General features: G+C 42.6%; 1 protein-coding gene across 1 annotated transcript in view; it reads right to left on the bottom strand.

Moving 5' to 3' along the window:
* Positions 1 to 19420, bottom strand: part of HPSE2 (heparanase 2 (inactive)) — a 2768318-nt gene that overhangs the window by 1039513 nt on the left and 1709385 nt on the right. The gene's annotated exons all lie outside the window — the stretch shown is intronic.

Raw genomic sequence — 19420 nt, 5'->3', positions numbered from 1 at the left:
GAATCATAGTAACCCATAGTATATTTGCCTTGTCCTATCCCAATCTATAACCCAACCTCTCTTTAACTTAAGAACTTGTAATAGTGTCACACCAGTCTTGAAACCTTTCTTTGATTCCTTGTGCTAGTGATAATTTCTTTGAAATCCTTTTGTCTTGTGAAATCTCAAACCCTTAAAATCATCCCATGACTAATCCGACTGAGTCCTCCAAGGCGGACACAGAGGTGCTGGGGTTGCTTTCCACGGACCACTCTGGAGCTTACTGTATTTCAAACTGGTAACCAGCCTGAATACCCTAGCTTAGAGCATAATTGTCATTGTAAAAACTGATTTTGGTTTTCATTTTTGCGCCTTTATTTTCAAAAACACCTCTCATTCAAACTCATATAACTTCCTCAAATTTATGGCCAGAGACTTAATTTGACTCTGACTTAGACCTAAGACCTGTAGCTACATCCACAACCAAAAACCGCAGAAATAGTGTCTTTGACCTGTTTTTATTAAAAATCGAATAGTGAAAATTAGGCGGGAATTCACAATTTTGCAATGGTTTTACACGTTTGTTTTCCCATTCAAAGTATTTCCAAACTCCCATTCTGATTCTAAGTGTGTACTGTTGCTCATCTTGTAGCTTATGTTTGTTAGGACTTTGTTAGTGTTGCTCCCATAGGAATTTATATCAATTTAAGGATTTTTGCACACTTTTCATTGTTTTTCTAAGCCATTTTCAACTGTCATTTTAAAAGTGTAAAAGTTCTAAAAACGTTTTCTCTCTTGTTTGGGGAGGGAAGATTGTATTCAAACCCTATACACTGTTCTACATTCCCGAATACCTGCTGCTTACTTACATCTGTGTAAAATTGCTCACTTGTGAATTGAGAACTTTGTAGTGGGAAATCTTAACATAAGTGCTATCTTTTCACAAGCAAAACTGTTCTTTTCCCTATGTTTTATCTTCTGTAGTGCTATAAGTGAATTCAACTTCCTTACCTACTTTCTGATTTTAATTGTCACCACATTGGTGATTGCTGCCCCATATATTAAAACTTGTGTTTGATTTGAATTTAAATAAATAAAGAAATATTACCTTTACCAATCAGCCTGATTCCTGGTCCATTGTGACCTGGGGGTATTTTGAGAAGAGTGTGATATGAGTGGTATATCACTCAGAATATTGAACCTATAGACACAATAAATAAGTATTTCATTTGTGCACTGCATGCTAGGCTGAGACCCGGGTGCATTGCCTGATTGAAATCCTTAGCAGGTGACTCAAAGAGGGTTTGGGTGGACAGCTTGGGTTATTTGGTGATGGAAAGACAGCTTAGGCGGACAGCTTGCGACACACATTTGGGGTTATTTGGTGACTGAAAGTGGGCTTGGCTGAACAGCTTGAGACACACATTTGGGGTTATTTTGTGACTGCAAGAGGGCTTGGTTAGGTTAGGGTAGTGGAATATAGATGATAATGGGATATATTCATAGGTGAAAAATAGGGTTGGCGGTCCATTTCGATGTCTGCAGACGTCATTTGAATTGGGAGGTTCAGGGCGAGTTGGGGTGTGGTGGTTGTGGCCAGTGGTGAGATTCTTGGGTGAATGGCCATATTATGCTGTGGTGGTTGTGGCTAGTGGGCTAGATTCTACCAGGAGTCTGCCCACTGGCCACAACCACCACAGCATAATACAGCCATGCACCCAAGAATCTCACCACTGGCCACAACCATTATAATAATATGTCTACAGAAATTAAATCTGGCCACTGGATACAACCATTATAATAACATGTGTATAGTGATTATAATAGTGGGTGGGCAGTATGCAGTATCTGTAACATGGTGGTATAATACAAATAAAAATGCAAATAGTGCTTATGATTGCTGTACCATTGGGGGTACCGGTTGAGTTTGTTGTATATGGTAATCAAGGAGAAATGTTTGCTTCTTTCTCTGTGAAAAAAATACAGTATAATATGTTAGGCAGGATAGTTTACAATGTCTCATTGCCTACAATCTCACATATTCATGTACTTTGTAGACCCTCATGATCAGTACATTATAAGTACTATGTTTGAAACAACATTATTGTGTGTTCTGCGCAGTTGCTGTTTCTGTTTGCATAATCATTGGGAGAAAAAAATCCATACAGGATTTTTTTAAAACGACTACATTTATAATTTATGTGAGCTTAAGTTTCACAGTATGTTTGTTTGAAGTGTGCAGTACTCAAAGGAAGGTTTAAAGTGCACAAATAAGTGTATTTGCTGTTACAAGCAGTGTTGCAGTAGGAAGAATTGTAATGGTGTATTTGCAATGAAGTGTATTGAAGGGTATTTGTGAAGTAGTTAGATACTTTTTGGTGTATTGTAACTGTTTTGCTTTTCAAAAGTACTGTTGATAGTTTTGTAGTTCTGAAGGGTATTTTTTGAAGGAGTTCGATACCTGGTGGTCTATTCTAACTATTTTGCTATTCAAATGTAGCATTGCAGTACAATAGATGCAGTTAGATACCAGTTGGCGTATTCTAACTGTTGATAGTGTGCAGGTCAGTGACTGAACTTTGTAAACCCTCATAATCAGTAAATTCTAAGTACTATGTTTGAACCAAAATTACTGTGTGTTCTGCACAGTTGTTGTTTCTGTTTGCATACTCGTTGGGTCATTGGGAAAAAAATCTATACATCATTAAAAAAACCTACTACATTTATGTGAGTTGAACTTGCACCGTATGTTTGTTTGAAGTGTGCATTACTTAAGGGAATGTTTAAAGTGCACTAACTGTTGATAGTTTCATAGGCCAGTGACTAGATTTAGGTTTAAGGAATATTAAGTAGGCATGTGTTAGATATGCTGGTAATCTCTGTTTTAGAGTAACAAAAGTGTTGTTGCATTCAAACCAACCACATCTTTTTTAAGTGTATGCAGTATAGTGACATAAAGTGGTTGTGGCATCAGTTTGGTAGATTGTGCCTACAGTTGTGAATGTTTTCTTGTCAAAAAATACTTGCCTGTGTGTGAATCTAGTAAGCTTGCAGTTGTTTTTGGTACCATATGCATTGTACCTTAAAAGCATGTGTATCAGATATTGGCTATGTGAGTTTATGTGCAAGGTGGAACGATTATCTGAATTGAAAAAAGTGCATAATATGGCATGATTTGCATTTTGCACCAGCTGATGAAATGGAATGTGTTCACAATTTGGTATAGATGCATACACAAATCGTTCATTAGGGATATGCTCTTGTGAAACATGGTTGCAGAGACTGCATGTGTGTTTCCACGTGTAGGAAATCTGGAAGATTTCATTCATAGGTATGTTTTTGGTTTCCAGTACCTGCAGTAAGTATATTAGAAATTCTTGTGGATATTCCTGTGTGTTTATGGTGAATTTTACCATTCCTGCACAGTAGTCCAATTCTTGCCTTATTCCCGAGACACTGTAAGTGTTGTCAGGATTATTTGTGGCATTTCCATTAAGGACAAGCATTTGCAAACACAACTGGTCTGAGCCGTTCAAGTAAATGTGTTGAGCAATTGGTGGCAATTGGAACAGAAGATTGATTGCTACATTTGCATAGCAATTTAAACCCGTTGTGATGGACATTTTAAATGGACCAGAGAGTTCTGTCTCTGTGTCATTTGCTGGACCTCCACTTGTTTTTTTAGAAGAAATACTCCTCTTTATATCTGCTGATGGATGCGCAGTTCTGTTTGCACTCGATAGTTTTGTGGTTCTACTGTTTGATGGAGTGGCAGTTGTGTTTTGTTTCTTCGGTGGTATTCTTGGGAGATCACTTATAAGTTCTGTGTGCATTACATTTCTTTTTAAAACTTTACCTTTTTGAGGAAAAGGGAACAAATCTAGATAGAGTGTATAGAGTGCACGTAATCTGTTGTACTCTAGGATGCAAGGAATGTCAGCCTTGACTTGACTAGAAATAGTCCTTCGAGTGTACATAGACGTGAAAGTGCTAAATAACTCATACCACCTTTAAAGACTGTGCTGCCAATGTCAATCAATGCCTGACCTAGGGTTAGACCTTGTAATTTGGGAAAAGTGACTGCATATGCAAGAGACAGAGAGAATTGTTTTCGGCATACATACTGGAGTCTTCCCATCCTCTGTGAAGCACTCCATTGTGCACCCTTTTCTTAAGAAAACCTCTGCCAACCTGTCCTGCCTGGCTAACTATCACCCAATCTCCATAACTCCCTTCCTGGGCAAACTCCTGGAAAAACTGGCCATCTCCCAGCTTAATCTTCACACTGAATCTGTTGGTTGTCTTCATGATCATCAGTCTGGCTTCAGAGCTGCCAGAAGCAGGGAAACTGCTCTCCTAAACATCCATGAAGACCTGTCTTCCACCTTTGATTCCAACACTTCCTGTGTCCTCATCTTGCTTGATCTCTCTTATGCTTTTGACATGGCCAACCATGCCATCCTGCTCAACCATCTCCGCGATAACCTGGGTATCACCGGTCAGGCCCTGGTGTGGCTGACTTCTTTCTCTCTGATCGACCCTCCCAGGTCCAACTTGGGTCCTTCCTCTCCTCTATCTCTATCTCTACCTGTGGTGTCCCCAGGGGTCTAACCTCTCTCCATGGCTGTTCAACCAATGTCTGCCACTTCTTGCCCACCACATTGCCTCTCTCTGCCCCAACTTTCTGTGCTATGCAGATGACACTCAGCTCATTTTTAGGCTACCTTCAGCCACCTCTTCTCCATCTCTCCTCTCTGACTGTCTGTCTGCTATCCAGGAGTGGTGTTCCACCAATGTCTCTGCTTCAATGCCAGTAAGACTGAGATTCTCCTCCTCGGCACACCCACTTCCTCCTTTCCTGTCACTCTCTGGCCCGCCTCTCTTGGCCCTCTTCCTGCTCCCACCTGCAAGGCTAAAAACCTCAGGGTCATCTTCGACTCCACACTCTGCTTCTCTCCTCACATCTCTGACGTCTCTAAGAAGTCACACTATCAGCTGCACCTTCTCAGAGGTATTCTTCCTTTCCTCTCCTTCCCCCAGAAGCTCACTGTCTCCAGAGCTCTGGTTCTCTCTAGGCTGGACTACTGCAACAGCCTCTTTCTAAATCTGCCTGTTTCTACTCTCCACCCTCTGCAACTCATCCAGAACAGGACTGCGAAACTTGTCCTTGTCCTCAAGACCAGGGATCGTATCTCTCCAGGACTGAAATCTCTGCACTGGCTCCCAGTGGCTGCAAGGATTAAGTTCAAACCCTCTGCATTGTCCACAATGCCTTCTGGGGCCTGTGGTCTCAATACCTTCAACTCCCTTTTCCTAAATGTCTTCTTTCTTTAGCTCTTCGCTCATCCACCTCCAACTCCATCAGGGTCAGTCACTTCTCCAAGCAACGAGTTGGTGGTAGATGTCTTTCTTCGGCTGGAACCTCCCTCTGGAAAAGCCTCGCTGCCTTCCTGAAACTTGAGGAGAACCATCTCTGGTTCCGGAAGAACATCAAAATCTTCCTCTTTGCTTCTGCTTTCTCCCCTCGTCTCCCCTGCTGAATTCCTGGCTGAAACAGCACTGGTTACCTGACTATCCTCTGATCTCAGGCCCAGGTCCCCTCCCCCGACAGTTGCACACCTGCACTGCCTCCCTGGCATCCCCCGCACTTTGGACTGTTTTCTGTATCCCTTACAGTCCCCCACCAGCACTTGACACCTGATGTCTGCACTTACCCTTACACTTGCCACCTGCTGGCCGTTCTTCTCTTATTGTTTTCATTTATTCTATTTATCCCATGTACTGCACTGTCCCCACACCCCTGCCACCCTGCACTTTTACCCTTTGCCCCTTCGCCTGCACTTGTGCAATCTGAATGACACTTGTCTTAGTAGGATCATTTTCTCTGTCTTCCCTCTGTTCCCCACCTTGCTGCGTCGCACCTTGAAACACTTGTGTATAGGTCGCGTTATAAATGCCATATCATATTATATCATACATGTCTTTGAAAAGAAGGAATCGTGCTGTTGAGCGTCCTATCCTTTTAACTGGATGTTGACAAACTGAATGTTGTTTTCATGCAGAAACATCTGAAAGCCAACAACTGAAGCCAAGCACTTTGTGGACGTTGTATGCAGTAGTGTAGGTGTATGTCAGCTTCCACTACTGATGTGGCTAGGATTAACAAAATCTACCTTTTCATATAAGCTTGGATGGCCAGTCATGGCCTCTGCCTTAATGATGACAAGATGGAGTTCTTGCTCATTGGCTCATCAGCCAGACTTAACAAACTCAACAACTAATTCACGACCTTCAACATTGATGGTTCGAACATTAATGTCTCTAAAGAGGTAAAAACTTTAGGTTTCTACCTTGACTCCTCTCTGAACCTGAACAAACAAGTTAACGCAACTGCCTCATCTACTAGCTATACTGTAAACTCATTAATGCATGCAAACCATTTCTTTCCACTGAGAGCTGAATTACTTTAGCCAAAGCTCTTATCTTGCCTAAACTAGACTATTGTAATGCACTCTACCTAGGGACGAGTAAACAGAACATTAGCAAACTGCAAACTTTAAAAAACAACACCCTCAGAACTGTATTGAGCATACCTAGAATGCAGCACATTTCCAATGCCAGGCGGTCTACAAAATGGCTTGCCATTAACGACAGAATTAAATTCAAATCATTGAACTTGACTTTCAAATGCCTCTCTAACCTGGCCCCAAAATATTTGGTGGACAAATTCTCTAAATATACCTCTGCACGCCCCATTAGATCCTTACATGCAAATTGCCTTAATGTACCTAGCTTTAAACTGAAGAAAGCAGGAGGAAGTCGTTTCCCAGTCATGGCAGCTCAACTCTGGAACTCCATGCCCGCGATTTAAGATCCACCCCCTCATACTACACTTTCAGGAAAGAAACGAAAATGTGTCTTTTTTTCTCTGCTAAATAAATACCTCCCTGCACTCTGTATAATAACTGTCGCATTTTGTAAATTAATATAATTCTGAATGTACTTGTCCACGATGTACCTATCTGTTTTTGCTACTTCTGCCATATGTGGGTGTTCCCACACAGTATATATGTGTCCTTCTGTGTACAATGATAAGTAACCTTGTAAAGAATGTATAATATCTAATGTGCCCAGATACCTGAGGGTTCGGTGCACTATACAAATAAACAAACAAACAAAAAAACTGTACCAATTGCTCCATTGACTAAACCTTGTTCCATGTCAAGGTTTTATTTTACAATTACTCTGCAATTTAAATACAACATTAACATTTTCTCCAAACCAGCTGTGTTGGAGACACATTTTTCTAAGCTATGTAGTTGTGCTGTTGCTTGTTGACGCATAAGGAGTGTCATGCAGTGCACTTCCAGTTTGTCTGTGGAGCTAATATGCACTATTGGTTGCATTTCTTTTTTTAACACTGTCTCATTGAATTGAGTACAGCTTTAAGTTCGGTTGGCATTAAGGACATACATTTTGCATTTGTTGTGCTAATTGTTCCATGACATCAGGAGCAGATGTTGTATGCCCATATAGCTCATGGATGAGTCTACTATTTAAGATGGATTGTGCATCTTTAGAAAGAAGACCAGTTCTAATGCTTTTTAAAATGTTAGCATAGTTGAGGTCTGCAGACTGACGCATGTTTTGTGTTAGCTCACTTTTTTGGAAATGTTGCCAGAGAATTACATTTCCTATGCTGTCAAATGTGTTGTGGCACTGTTTATGTCCTAGGGTTTTAAAAATAGGTTCACCTTTCTTTGGTGTTAATTGTAGGAGTTCTCCAAAAACAAGAACGTGTTTTCCTCCAAAGAGTTCTTCGTAGTCCATTTTAAGGACCTCTTGCAACCTGAGGTGAATTAAAGCAAACATTAGGTTGGAAACCATGCTTACCTCATCCATAAGGAGCATTTTCATTTGTTTGAGAATTCTGCATATTTCAGTAGCAGCTTCTGCTGATAGTTTGTAGTACTCTAATTTGTTTTGGTGTTCTATTGGAAGGAGTAGAAGTCGGTGTAAAGTAACACCTCCTATGCTGTAGGCAGCTAAACCTGTGGGGGCTGTTACAACAGCTGAAAGGTTGTTTTTTATTAGGTTTTGGAGGAATTTGCTGATGATTTTCATTAAGAATGTTTTTCCAGAACCAGCTTCACCACTTACATGCTTCAAACCATGTTCAATTTCTTTAGTCACTTCTAGGTAAATGCCAAGTTGCTCATCATTTAGCTGTGATTTCAGCACTGACAGGTGTTCTTCTGATTGTTCACACTGATACATGTTGTTTTCTACTTCAGTCAACGCTATGTCTGCTTCATTTAAAATGAGTGGCTCTCCAAGTGGTTCTTGACTTCCTGTAAGAGAATGTTGACTGTCCCCAGGAGTGTCTTCAATTAGTTGTGCTTGAACTTCTTCCTCTTGTTGGTGTTCATTGTCCAACATGTTTTTGTATTGCTTGAAATTGACATTTGTTATACTGTTTTCCTTTGCATTAAATGCAGCTTCAAATGAGTCATGGTTACCTAATAAATTCTCTTCTTTTCTCCATTGCAGTAGGGCCATGTAGTAAAGTTCTCTATGTTGAGGAGTTTTAAATGATAATTTTATGTGATTAATTAGGCTGGGTTTGGTACATTTGACGAAGCTTCTGTCACAAGCTGAGACCAAGTATTTTTCACATTTTTCATCTGGTTTCACATTATTTTTGTAGGAGAAACTTGTGGTACAGGCACATGTTTTCAAAAGTGTTTGGGTAGCATGTGTTTAACATTGTTTTTGTTCTGGCTGATGGGATCTTTTCTGGCTACTGTTTCTATGCCTTGATAGGATTTCAGAACTCTTTTTCTAGATGCAGCTGGACCAAGGCTTAGCCAGACTTAGCCAGACATCACGAGTCCACCAGTCCGGAATCCGTTCTTTCTGTGACGACGATGACACCGTTACCGCGCCCGCAAGCATGCGGAAATAAGGTGCGATTACGGTTTGTCGGTCATGCGCAGCCGACCATTGCGGAAATGGTGACATCGCCGGCACGGAAACACCCATGGACATGGACGCACCGTGAACCACAGCAGTGCTATATCCGTATATGCCTCCGTCATCACGGAAACGGGAATACGGTTCTGGAAACACAGTGATCGGGAAAACCTGAAGGAGAGCGGCAGCCATTACTTAAACCACAATCCACTGCCATCCTCTGAGACCACAGGGCCTATTACCTCTGGGAACTGCTACAATCAACCAGTACGATGGCATTGCGCATCCCAGCCACACGACAGCGGAAGCCACGCTTCAGTGAGCCCGAGTTGGCTGTGCTCGTGGAGCACATTGTTGAAAATGCCCCTATGTTCTTCAGCTCTGGCCAAAGTCGCAGCACCCAGCAGCGCTGCAAGGATATCTGGGTGGAAGCAGCACGAAAGTGCACCGCTGTTGGAGTGACTGTGCGCAGGGTAAAGGATTGGCACAAGCGGTGGGACGCTCTCTGGCTACGAGTGCGCAACCTAATCGCAGAACACCGCCAACCAGCACAGCACTGGCACAGGTGGAGGGCCTGCATCACCGCTGAAGCTGCAGTCATGGGAAGAGAGGTGCAGTAGTGTCCTGCACCTCGAAGGGATACAGGGCATAGGGGATTCAGAGGTGGGAGTCAGCCCACCTGGCGATGCTGGTAAGTACACACAGTTGAAAGCCATGAGTGTGAATGCCCCCCCCCAGCCAGGCCCCGAGTGACCCAACACATCCAACAATGACCCACTCACCCTCCCTCCCCCAGGAGGATTCACGTAGCGGCAACAGTGCACCGGTTGCACAATCCTTTGGTGCACCGCAGGACCTGGATGACGGGGGCAACATCACACCCCTACCTAGCCTAGAATTCAGCCCCTCAGAACTCCACCGCCCGATGTGCTCACCCACACCCTTGGTCACCAAACTCAACGCCCGCCTCCAGCGCATAGAGCAATATCAAGCCAGCCTCACACAGCTGGCAGAGAAAAAACTGGAGGAGGCTAAGGTGTAGCGCGAGGAGGCTAACCTGCAGCACAAGGAGGCAAGGTTGCAGCGCGAGGAGTCAAGGATACAGAGGGAGAGCACTGCCACCTCTGTGCACAGGCTGTCAAAGGCAATAGGCCGATGTGTGACAACAAACGTGACCCTGTCACGGCGTGTGAGGGAGGGGAACAATATTATGTCCTTCATTGCAGAGTCTATGTCGGTGGCCCAACACGCATTTCTGGGCAATGTGCCAGCTGTAACACCACCAGTGGCTTCCACGAGCAGCATCCCCTCGAGTTCTGTGGCAAGTAGCCCGGGCAGGCGCTCAAGTCGGCTGGCCGGACCCTGCAGGAAGGACACATACTCCTACAAGCGAGGCATAAATAGTGCAATAAACATTGGACTGTCGTCCGCACAGTTGGGATGGGGTTGCTGTATAGGGGTGGGTACTTTGGGGAGGTCCTTAGTGGGGTTAGTTGGTCGAGGCCTGGTTGGGGGTGGGTACGTTGAGGAGGTGGGGGAGGTCCTTAGTGGGGTTAGTTGGTCAGGGCCTGGTTGGGGGTGGGTACGTTGGGGAGGCGATGAAGGTCCTTAGTGGGGTTAGTTGATCGGGGCCTGGTTGGGGGGGTGGGTATATTGGGGAGGTGGGGGAGCTCCTTAGTGGGGTTAGTTGGTCAGGGCCTGGTTGGGGGATGGGTACATTGGGGAGGTGGGGGAGGTCCTTAGTGAGGTTAGTTGGTCGAGGCCTGGTTGGGGGTGTGTACGTTGGGGAGGTGGGTGTTCATGGGTGTTCTACTTTTCCATCCAATTCCCCTCACCCCTGTATTGTTGAGAATAAAAGATTGTACAAATTCAAGTGACGAGTGGACATACATGATTTCATGTCCATTCAATCCATTTAATGTCGTGCAAAATGAATGATTAACATGATGTGCATGTCTCTCAAAAGAAATTGTGAATGAGTGCTGCCTGTGCCTGTTGCCCATCCTGGCCACCCTGCCAGGGAGTGCTCCCATCCCATCACCACCATCGTCATCACCATCATCATCATCCTCTGTGTCAGGGGGCAGTGGAATGTTCCTGTGTATGCACAGATTGTGCAACATGGCACATGCAAGCACTATCTTCCCCGTCTTGCTTGGCTGTACAGCAATGATCCACCAGATCGGCTCAAGCAGCGGAACCTGGTCTTGAGTAATTCAAAGGTAAGCTCTATCATGCCACGTGTACGTATGTGTGCCCTGTTGTAGGCCTCCTCATGCCTGTTCCTTGTCCTTTGTATGGGCATCATCAGCCATGGTGTGGGTACATATCCTGCGTCACCTACATGGGAGTGGAAGCAAGGGCACATGTCAGTGTTTGTGGTTTTGTAGTCAGATTCAGATACAGTACAATCATCTACCATTTGCGGATCTGTCAAATTGGAGCACTATACCATTCCGGGGCCATTGATGGTCACATTGGTGCATTGGGATAGGGCAACGGCTTGTTGTGCACAAGTCAATGCCCGCGAGTTCATGTGTGGTTGGGGACAATGGCATTGTGCTGTGATGGCCACACATGCACCAGTCAGAGAATGGTCACTGTGATTTTGTGGTCAATGCACACTGCCAGGTAAGCCCACATCGTGTGCATTGTGGGTGTACAGGAGCATTGGGCGGGCAAGGGATCCACATCCTCATGTCGGCTTTCCTTGTGGTGCAACAGCATGTCTAGGGTGTGCATGGCCATTGGTGGCAAAGGCACTTGCAGACTGTGGTATTTTGGAATGTGATGCAATGCACTGTGTGGGGTGTGGTGACTGTCCATGCCCTTGCCCAGGGGTCATGCATTGGCAGTCGTACTTACCCAATAGCCATGTGCTTTGTCCTGCATAGCGTTCCATGTAGCGTGGCAATGTTGAATTCAGCAGGACCATCGAGTCATGTGCTGACCCCGGGAAACGTGCACAGCAATTGGTAATTACTTGCCCAGCGTCACATACAATCTGGACATTCAGTGAGTGGTATTGTTTCCTATTGCGTTACACTGCCTCCATTGCATGTGAAACTGTCAGATCTATGTGGGTGCAGTCTAATGCACCTATGCAATTTGGCATGCTGGCAATGGCATGGAAGGCCAACTTGCTGGCAATGACCTGGGCATGGGTACAAGGATGGGAAATGTACTCTGACGGATGGGTCACCAGCACATCCAGTACCTGGTCAAGTATTCTGAAAAAACAGGGTTCTGACAGCCCGTGAAACTCACCGACAGTGTGCTGATATGTTCCAGTTCCAAGGAAATGCAGTTGTTGCAGTCCGGATGCTGATACGGCTGCTGATGTCCTCCTTGATCAGGGTGATGATGGACATGATTGATGGACGGTCAAGCCGGTATAATGTGTGTATCTGCCCTGGGGTCAGGTTTCAGGGTGAGGCCCTGATGCGGGGTATTGCTGGCTGCCTGCGGGGTCATGCCGGTTGCACATTTATGTTTGCTATGGGTACGGGGTTCGCAATTTGCTACCTGTGACTCCTCCTCCTCCTCCTCTGCACCACTGCTGTCACAATGTGCACTGCTACCTGTAGATTCAGTAGCCCAAATGCTGCTACAGCAACTGGCTGCATGGTTGTGTTTGGTGGTGGCCTGGGTGTGGGCCTTTTGTAGGCTCCCAGTTGCCTGCAGGGTGCAGCTGGGCTGATTTTGTGCATCTGTGGCCTGATTGAGCTCACCTGCCACTGTTTACTGGCAGCTCCGCGGTGCCGAGGGTAACGCCACGATGTTCATGCTCTTTCCGCTATTTTCAGCGCAGTGTTTCCGTGTCCGTGCCACTTGTAATGTGCACAGTGTTAGGCATTGCCGGTAACTGGGGGGTTATCGCGGGGGTGGCTTCGAGGTGGTGGTATTTCCAGGATTGTAGGTCAGAATTAGCCGGTCCAGTAAACGGTGCCAGTATGGTTTTACCGGCAACGCTAAATCCGGACCGGCGCACTCGTAATGAGGTCCTATGTGTTCAAATTTGCCATATAAGGCTGTGCCTGTTAAACGGTCTGCAGCTTCGTAGCATCCACATTCTCATTGGGACAGCATTTTTATGCCAAAAAAGTACAACTTTTGTGACAGTTTTTTGTCAGATGAAATGTCATGCCAGAGGTCTTTTAGCTCTGTTTTCTCAGCTTTGGTTAGATGGGCAGTGACATATCTTGCAACAGCAATGGAATTGTCTGCAATATATTGTATATCTATGTTTGCATTCCACAAGAGGGCAAAGATTGTATTGTAATCATTGATGTACTTGGAATATCATTTATTTTAATGCTGTATGTGTTTTTAGGTGATTTGCCTTTCACACTGGGCCTCATCACGAGTTGGGCGGTATTAGCCCTACCGCCAAACCCCCCGGCGCTATTAGCACCGGATCACGGGTTTGGCGGTAATGGAATTCCCCATTCCCCACTGAGCCCATTCGGGAATGCACCAATCCCATGGGGCTCAATGGGGAATTTTTGTGCTCTTACCGCTGGCGGATTTCCCGCTGGCAGTAATAGTGCGAATTTTCAGCGGATTTCCCCCCAGCTCAGAGCTGGGGAGAAATCCGCCGAAGCCCTGATTTGGCGGATCCTTAAATCCAGCGATAATAGCGCGACCGCCGGATTTAAGGGTTACCGCCAAACTCATGATGAGGCCCACTGTGTCTAACAGAAGACATCAAGCTGTTTAATTGTCCTTTTGCTGAAACTGGTCTAGGGAAACAGCAGAATGTACCTTTGTTTTTATATCTGCATCTGCAGTATTTGCCACACTTATGTTTTTGGAAGCATAAAATGTGTGTACGTAGCTCAGTATGTGCGGTTTCTGAATGGATGTCGCAGGATATGTATTTGTGAATAAACTGCAAAACAGTGGCATTACTGTCATGACCAAATTTAGGAGCATCTTTTATCCACAAAAGCATGTGGATGTGTGGTGCTCCTCTGGATTGATATTCTTTTCTCCAAAAGAAGTGTTCCACTTCTCCGAGGGGAGGGCTATTTTGTATTACAGATCAAGTGCAGCATGGCAATAAAGCAGTGGTGAAAGTATATTGATACATTTACAGGGTCAAGAGAACAGAGTTCTCCGGGTGTTATTATGTCTATTCCTTCTTTATTTTGGTTTGCTATGCGTAAGAAGAATGCAAGTCATCGCATTCATGTTCTACAAAACCTAAAGTAACAAACCATGTGGGTGGGCTGAGGTTCCTTAGTATACAACGTACATCAGCGTGACATCGGAACCAGTATTATTTTGTACCACGCATGTTTACCAAGAGATTTGTGATTCTTGACAGCAAAACTTAATCTTTGTCTTTTATCTTTTGAAGTAGTTGGGTAGCAGACATGTTAAAAAAACAAGAGCCTGTTTTTAATGTGTGCTCAACTGCGTAACATAGAGTTGCAAGTTCACTTCCGAACAGGAGGTGGAATATGTATTCTACATTTTGTCTGAATCTGGGGTCTTCAGAATACATTCATAAAGAATAATCTGATGCTGTTATTTGTGTGGATCTTTCATAATATCTTCCTCCTTTTCCTTTAGGTAAGAGTAGAGGAAAGGCATGTGCTTCTACACTTTTCTCCCATGTGCTGATTGGAGATCCTTTGGCTTGACGCATTTCATATGTTTCTAATGCATCGTCTATGGTGTCTTTGGAGTGTAGTGGGTTAATTGTATACTGGTCCAAATTAATGGCTGCAGTAATAGGATCGACACGTTCAAATTGGCCAGTTGGTGAATCCTGAATTATTTGGGTGGTGTCTCTTAAGTTCTCTTCAATGGTTACATTTTTGTAGTACTCATTGTTTTCTTTTAGATATTGTAGGGCTTTTCTAACTTTGTTTAAGTCTACTAGTTGTTGCCAACAATTTTTGTCTTTTGTTGGTACACCATTAACTAGGATAATGAAAGATTGATCTATTGGCTGTTGTACTCCTAGAGTTTCTACCTTTTCATTAATATCTAATGGCAAATATACTACTTTGCCACAAATGCCTTTTAATAATTCAGGAGGAGGCAATTTGGCTGTTATGGGTTGAAGGCGTATTATAGCTTGTAATGGGTGTACTGTTTGGATTATAATAATTAAGCTTTTGGGAAAGTTTTGGAAGTGGGAATATTTCCAAGTTATTAGTGACAGCACTTGATGGCATTTAGTTATTATCAAGCTTTGTATTGCAGTATGTGTAAAGTATTGAGAGGTCACTTATTTTGTATTTATTGTATGTTATAAGATATAAAGCTAATTGGAACCATTGGGATTCCTCATTGTCCTCTAGTTTGTAAGTCATATCTACAATTTGTGTGCTCTTTTTATAAAAAAAGTTCTGCAACAACACACACATACTTGGTTTGGTACTTCAGCAGATGTGCTTTGTTATTTCTTTTGTGTATGTGTTTTTAGAAGATTGGTGTTTGTAAGCTTTTTGCTAATGTTCTCTAAAGTTACTGAATTTTCTAAGTCATCCTCACTTCCAAAATATTTACTTTGGATGTGTTCTATTTGTTGAAGGAGTTATTTGGCTGTTCCATGTAGGAGAATGTCATTAAAATGTTGCAGTTGTAAAGCAGGACCTTTTGCATAGTATAGTCTCTGCAGAAGATTCTGTATAGTGGAGTTGTGTCTTTCTAACATTTTGATGTGATGGGAGGTGCTTTTGCAAGCAGTTCCTAAACTACTGGCCAATGAATGTCCTCGCAGTTCAGTGTAGTTGCACACTGAACAGGAGTCCATGGTTTGTAAAGTTTTTATTCTAATGTTGTCTTTTCCTTTCACATAGTGATTGAGGAATTGTTGTAAAAATGTGAAGGATTGTTGCTGTACGTTACACAATGAGCTCCATGGCCATTTGCAGACTGGACCGATTGGTTGGGTGAAAGGAACAGTTGAATCAAAGTTTGTTGGGGACGTTTTTTCGATAAGGGTGTCTTGTGCCATAATGGTGTTTTCTACCATTTCATACCATCAGCCATTACTATGTATGGCAATTGGGGTTCTCTGTACTTGTTTATAAGCCCCTACATTGAAATATGGTTCTGTGCTGCTTCTGTGAATCCATTCACCTTCACAGAAGTTTGCAAAGTATGTTGACATTGCGCATGTTTAGAAGTACTTTTTGTAATTTACTGATTCATTTTGTTAGTGGTTTGATTCTGTTTAAAATTAATATAAACAATTTTCTTTTCAGCAGAATTGTGCTTTTAATTAGAGCTTCCAGGATTAGACTTCTGCTGTAATATTTAAGGGTAGAGCATGACTTTTCAGCTGTTTTCTTAAGATTGTGAAGAACTAGACGGTGGAAATTTTTTTTTTTAAATACATTTTATATCTACATTGTTAGATCTAGGGGCATGCTTTTATTTTTATCAGCTCTATTTTTTCTTTGTTTTCTACACAGTTGCTTTTTAGTAGGCATTCTGTTCTGGCTGTTGGAGAAAAAGGGAAGTGTGGGTTTGGAAGTTGTGGAATATATTTGCGTGTATTATGAATGAGTGTGTGAGTATGATGGCAGACATACATAGAGAGCTGTGTGATTGTGCAATGGGCTGCTAGTTGTGGTTGGGAAGGTTGTAAGAGTAGCTGTGTGGTGATGTGTGAAGGGCTTGGGTTAGTGCGTAAGAGAGTGGTAGTGTGAATAAATAAGTAAGGACATTACAATGTTTTTGGGATAATAGTGGGTGTTATAATAATGGTGTTTAGGTGAGAATGCAAAGAGTGTACATGTCGAGGTGAAATTAATAAGAACAAAATAAATGTTGATTTGAAAGGAATTTTGTGGTCTACTATGTGGCTAAACTTTACTGTATGAGTAACAGAAAGAATACTACTACACTAATACACTTGCTTTGTAAGATGTGAAGAGTAGTTTTCTTCAGGTTGTTGTCTTCCAGGAGTTTGTTGTTCAATGCAATTGCGAAAAAAGAAAATTAGTGGGTATATATGGTAATTGTTAAGTAATTTTAGTAAAAGAAGACATTATTTATGAATGTAGGATGAGTTGTTGGGAAGAAGAGTTAATAAGAATGGGCCCCATTGCGAGTATGATGGTAACACTGCCGGTGCTGCAAACGGGTTGCCACCAGATTACTAATCATTTTTCGGCACCTAGGTTCCTGGTGCCACCAGGACATTACAAGTCCTGTTGGCCTGGAAAGTCTGGTGCCGGAAAATGTTAGTCCCATGATAAGTATGTCTAATGGTGCCACAGCAGGAAAGTGTGACATTATTATACAATGCAACATGGAAAATGCTGAGCGTTTAAAAAGCTGTCCTTTTTGGGAGGCTGTACATGAAAGTAAAAAAATGGTTTTGTGGATTCATAGCAGCACTATGTGTAACTTTTTTTATAAAAAAAGAAATGGAGATGGAAAATATTTGTAGAACACTTTTAAGTGGCACTTGTGTGAAGGGTTATTATGTTATCAGTACATGCATACTTGCGCATGTGATGCATTCCAATGTGTAGTTGCTTATTAAATGATGGTTCTTTTGTTTGTATTGTGGGAGTTGTGGTTGCATTTTTTGCATTAGAAATGTGCACCTCATGTCCCAGAATGCAGACAAAAACGAGGAGCCAATAAGCACGAACAGATTAGAAAGGGGATTTTTAGGAAGTATTAGCGTCAAGTTAATATAATTATACACACTGAGTGTTATTTCAAAATGTTGCACTAATCGTTCCCATTTTCTTTAATTTATTTTGTAAAAATTACACAAAGTACTGTTGTAAATGTATACATGCATTTATTAGTTTGACTTGAAATGGTGCTGAAATAAATATTTTTAAACGCATAGCATTTTTCCATTTTTCATTCCATGTACATTCCATGCTTTAGTAACATTCATGCAGTTTTCATTTTGACTTTGCATTGTGGGAGTTTGAGTGTAACTTTGTTAGTGGGAGAAGTGGTATTGAAAGTGACAGAATGAAAGAAAATAAATAACACTTGATAGATTATAATGGGTCATATTGGCAAGTATGCATGTACTGTCAATATACTGAACTTTCAAAAAGGATCTGTCATTTAAACATGCTGTAGAAATGTTTTAAATGTGGTTTTCTTTTCTTTCACAAAAAAGACACAGACAGTGCTGCTGAAATTGCAAATATGTATTTTTAAACTGTTATGGAAATGCTCATTAAAAGAAAACGTTGCCACCACACAGCATTGTAAGTAACTGACACTTGATTTCAGGAGGTGGGACAAAGGAGAGTATGATTATTGACTACCTTAATGCACGTTAAGTGGCAGGAACCCTGTTTATATGCATTTGTAAAAGAGTTAGAAATATAATTTTAAAAATATGAGCATACCTGTACTTTGTGTTGATCGATGCAGTTGTGGTGTAATCTGCAAATAGAAATCGTGAAGCTTTTTATAGTCGTTTTTGATGCAGGTGCTTGTGAGTAACAGAAGACATGTACTATGAGAGTTCAACAGTACATTTGAAATGTTGAACTAAGATGAAAGAGTTAGATGTAGAGTGGATGGATGTGATTGGTGGGTGGGTGTGTGACTGCTTGAAAGTTGCCAGTGAAGGAGTGCTACAAAGATTCAAGTGGAAAGGGAAGAATGGCTGCCCTGTGTTACGGGGTCCGCGGACATTGCGGTAGTCCACGGACAGAGTGTGCCACATCCAGGTTTTTATGGTTGCCTGGCATGGAAAGGGGACTGTGGGGATTAGCCAATGAGGTGTTCTGGTTGTGGTTTATAGGAAGAGAGGGTAGCAGTTATTTTCATTGCTGTGTATAGGGAAGGTGGCTGTGGTTGTTGAGATGAGAAGGCTTACTGTGTGGATAGTGGGATATTCTAGGATGGTGAATCTGAATAGGTACTCAGAAATGTGTAGCATTTCTGCTAACATTGGATTGGAGGGAGTGGAGGTTTCATGTTATGGTGTGCCTGTGAGACTTTATTTGCACATTGCAAAACAATGTCTCATTTCCAATGTTCAGATATAAATGTGGTCCATTGTGGAGGACATAGTTTGGGTTACATCAGTGCAATATCTTTGCAGATTGCATTGAAACATATGCTGAAAGGACTACTGGAACTATTGCCACATGGAAAGATTATCTTTTCACACATACCTCCTAGGGCACTATGGTGATGCACCAATGTGTTTTGTCCCCACAAGATGCAGGAAGGTGCCTTGTGAACAAAGGGGTATTCTCATTTTTGAATGGTGTTGGGGTGGACAGAATTCAGTGATGGCATGACTTTCACTGATTTTGGTAATGCAATCTATCTTCAAAACATTCAAAATGCACTAAGAAATTTCCTGTGAAAATGATGTAGAGTGCATGTGAGTAGTTGTAGGGAAAAAACTCAATAGCCCCCAAAAAAAATCAAAACTGAAAAAAAGGTTCTTTTAGAGTCACCACTAAAGATTAAATAACTTACATTGGGCCTCATTACGGGTCCGACGGTA

This window comes from Ambystoma mexicanum, chromosome 8 (genome assembly GCF_040938575.1).
Source record: "Ambystoma mexicanum isolate Mex_15411 chromosome 8, UKY_AmexF1_1, whole genome shotgun sequence".
Lineage (NCBI taxonomy): Eukaryota > Metazoa > Chordata > Amphibia > Caudata > Ambystomatidae > Ambystoma > Ambystoma mexicanum.
This window is presented reverse-complemented; position numbering and strand designations above follow the sequence as displayed.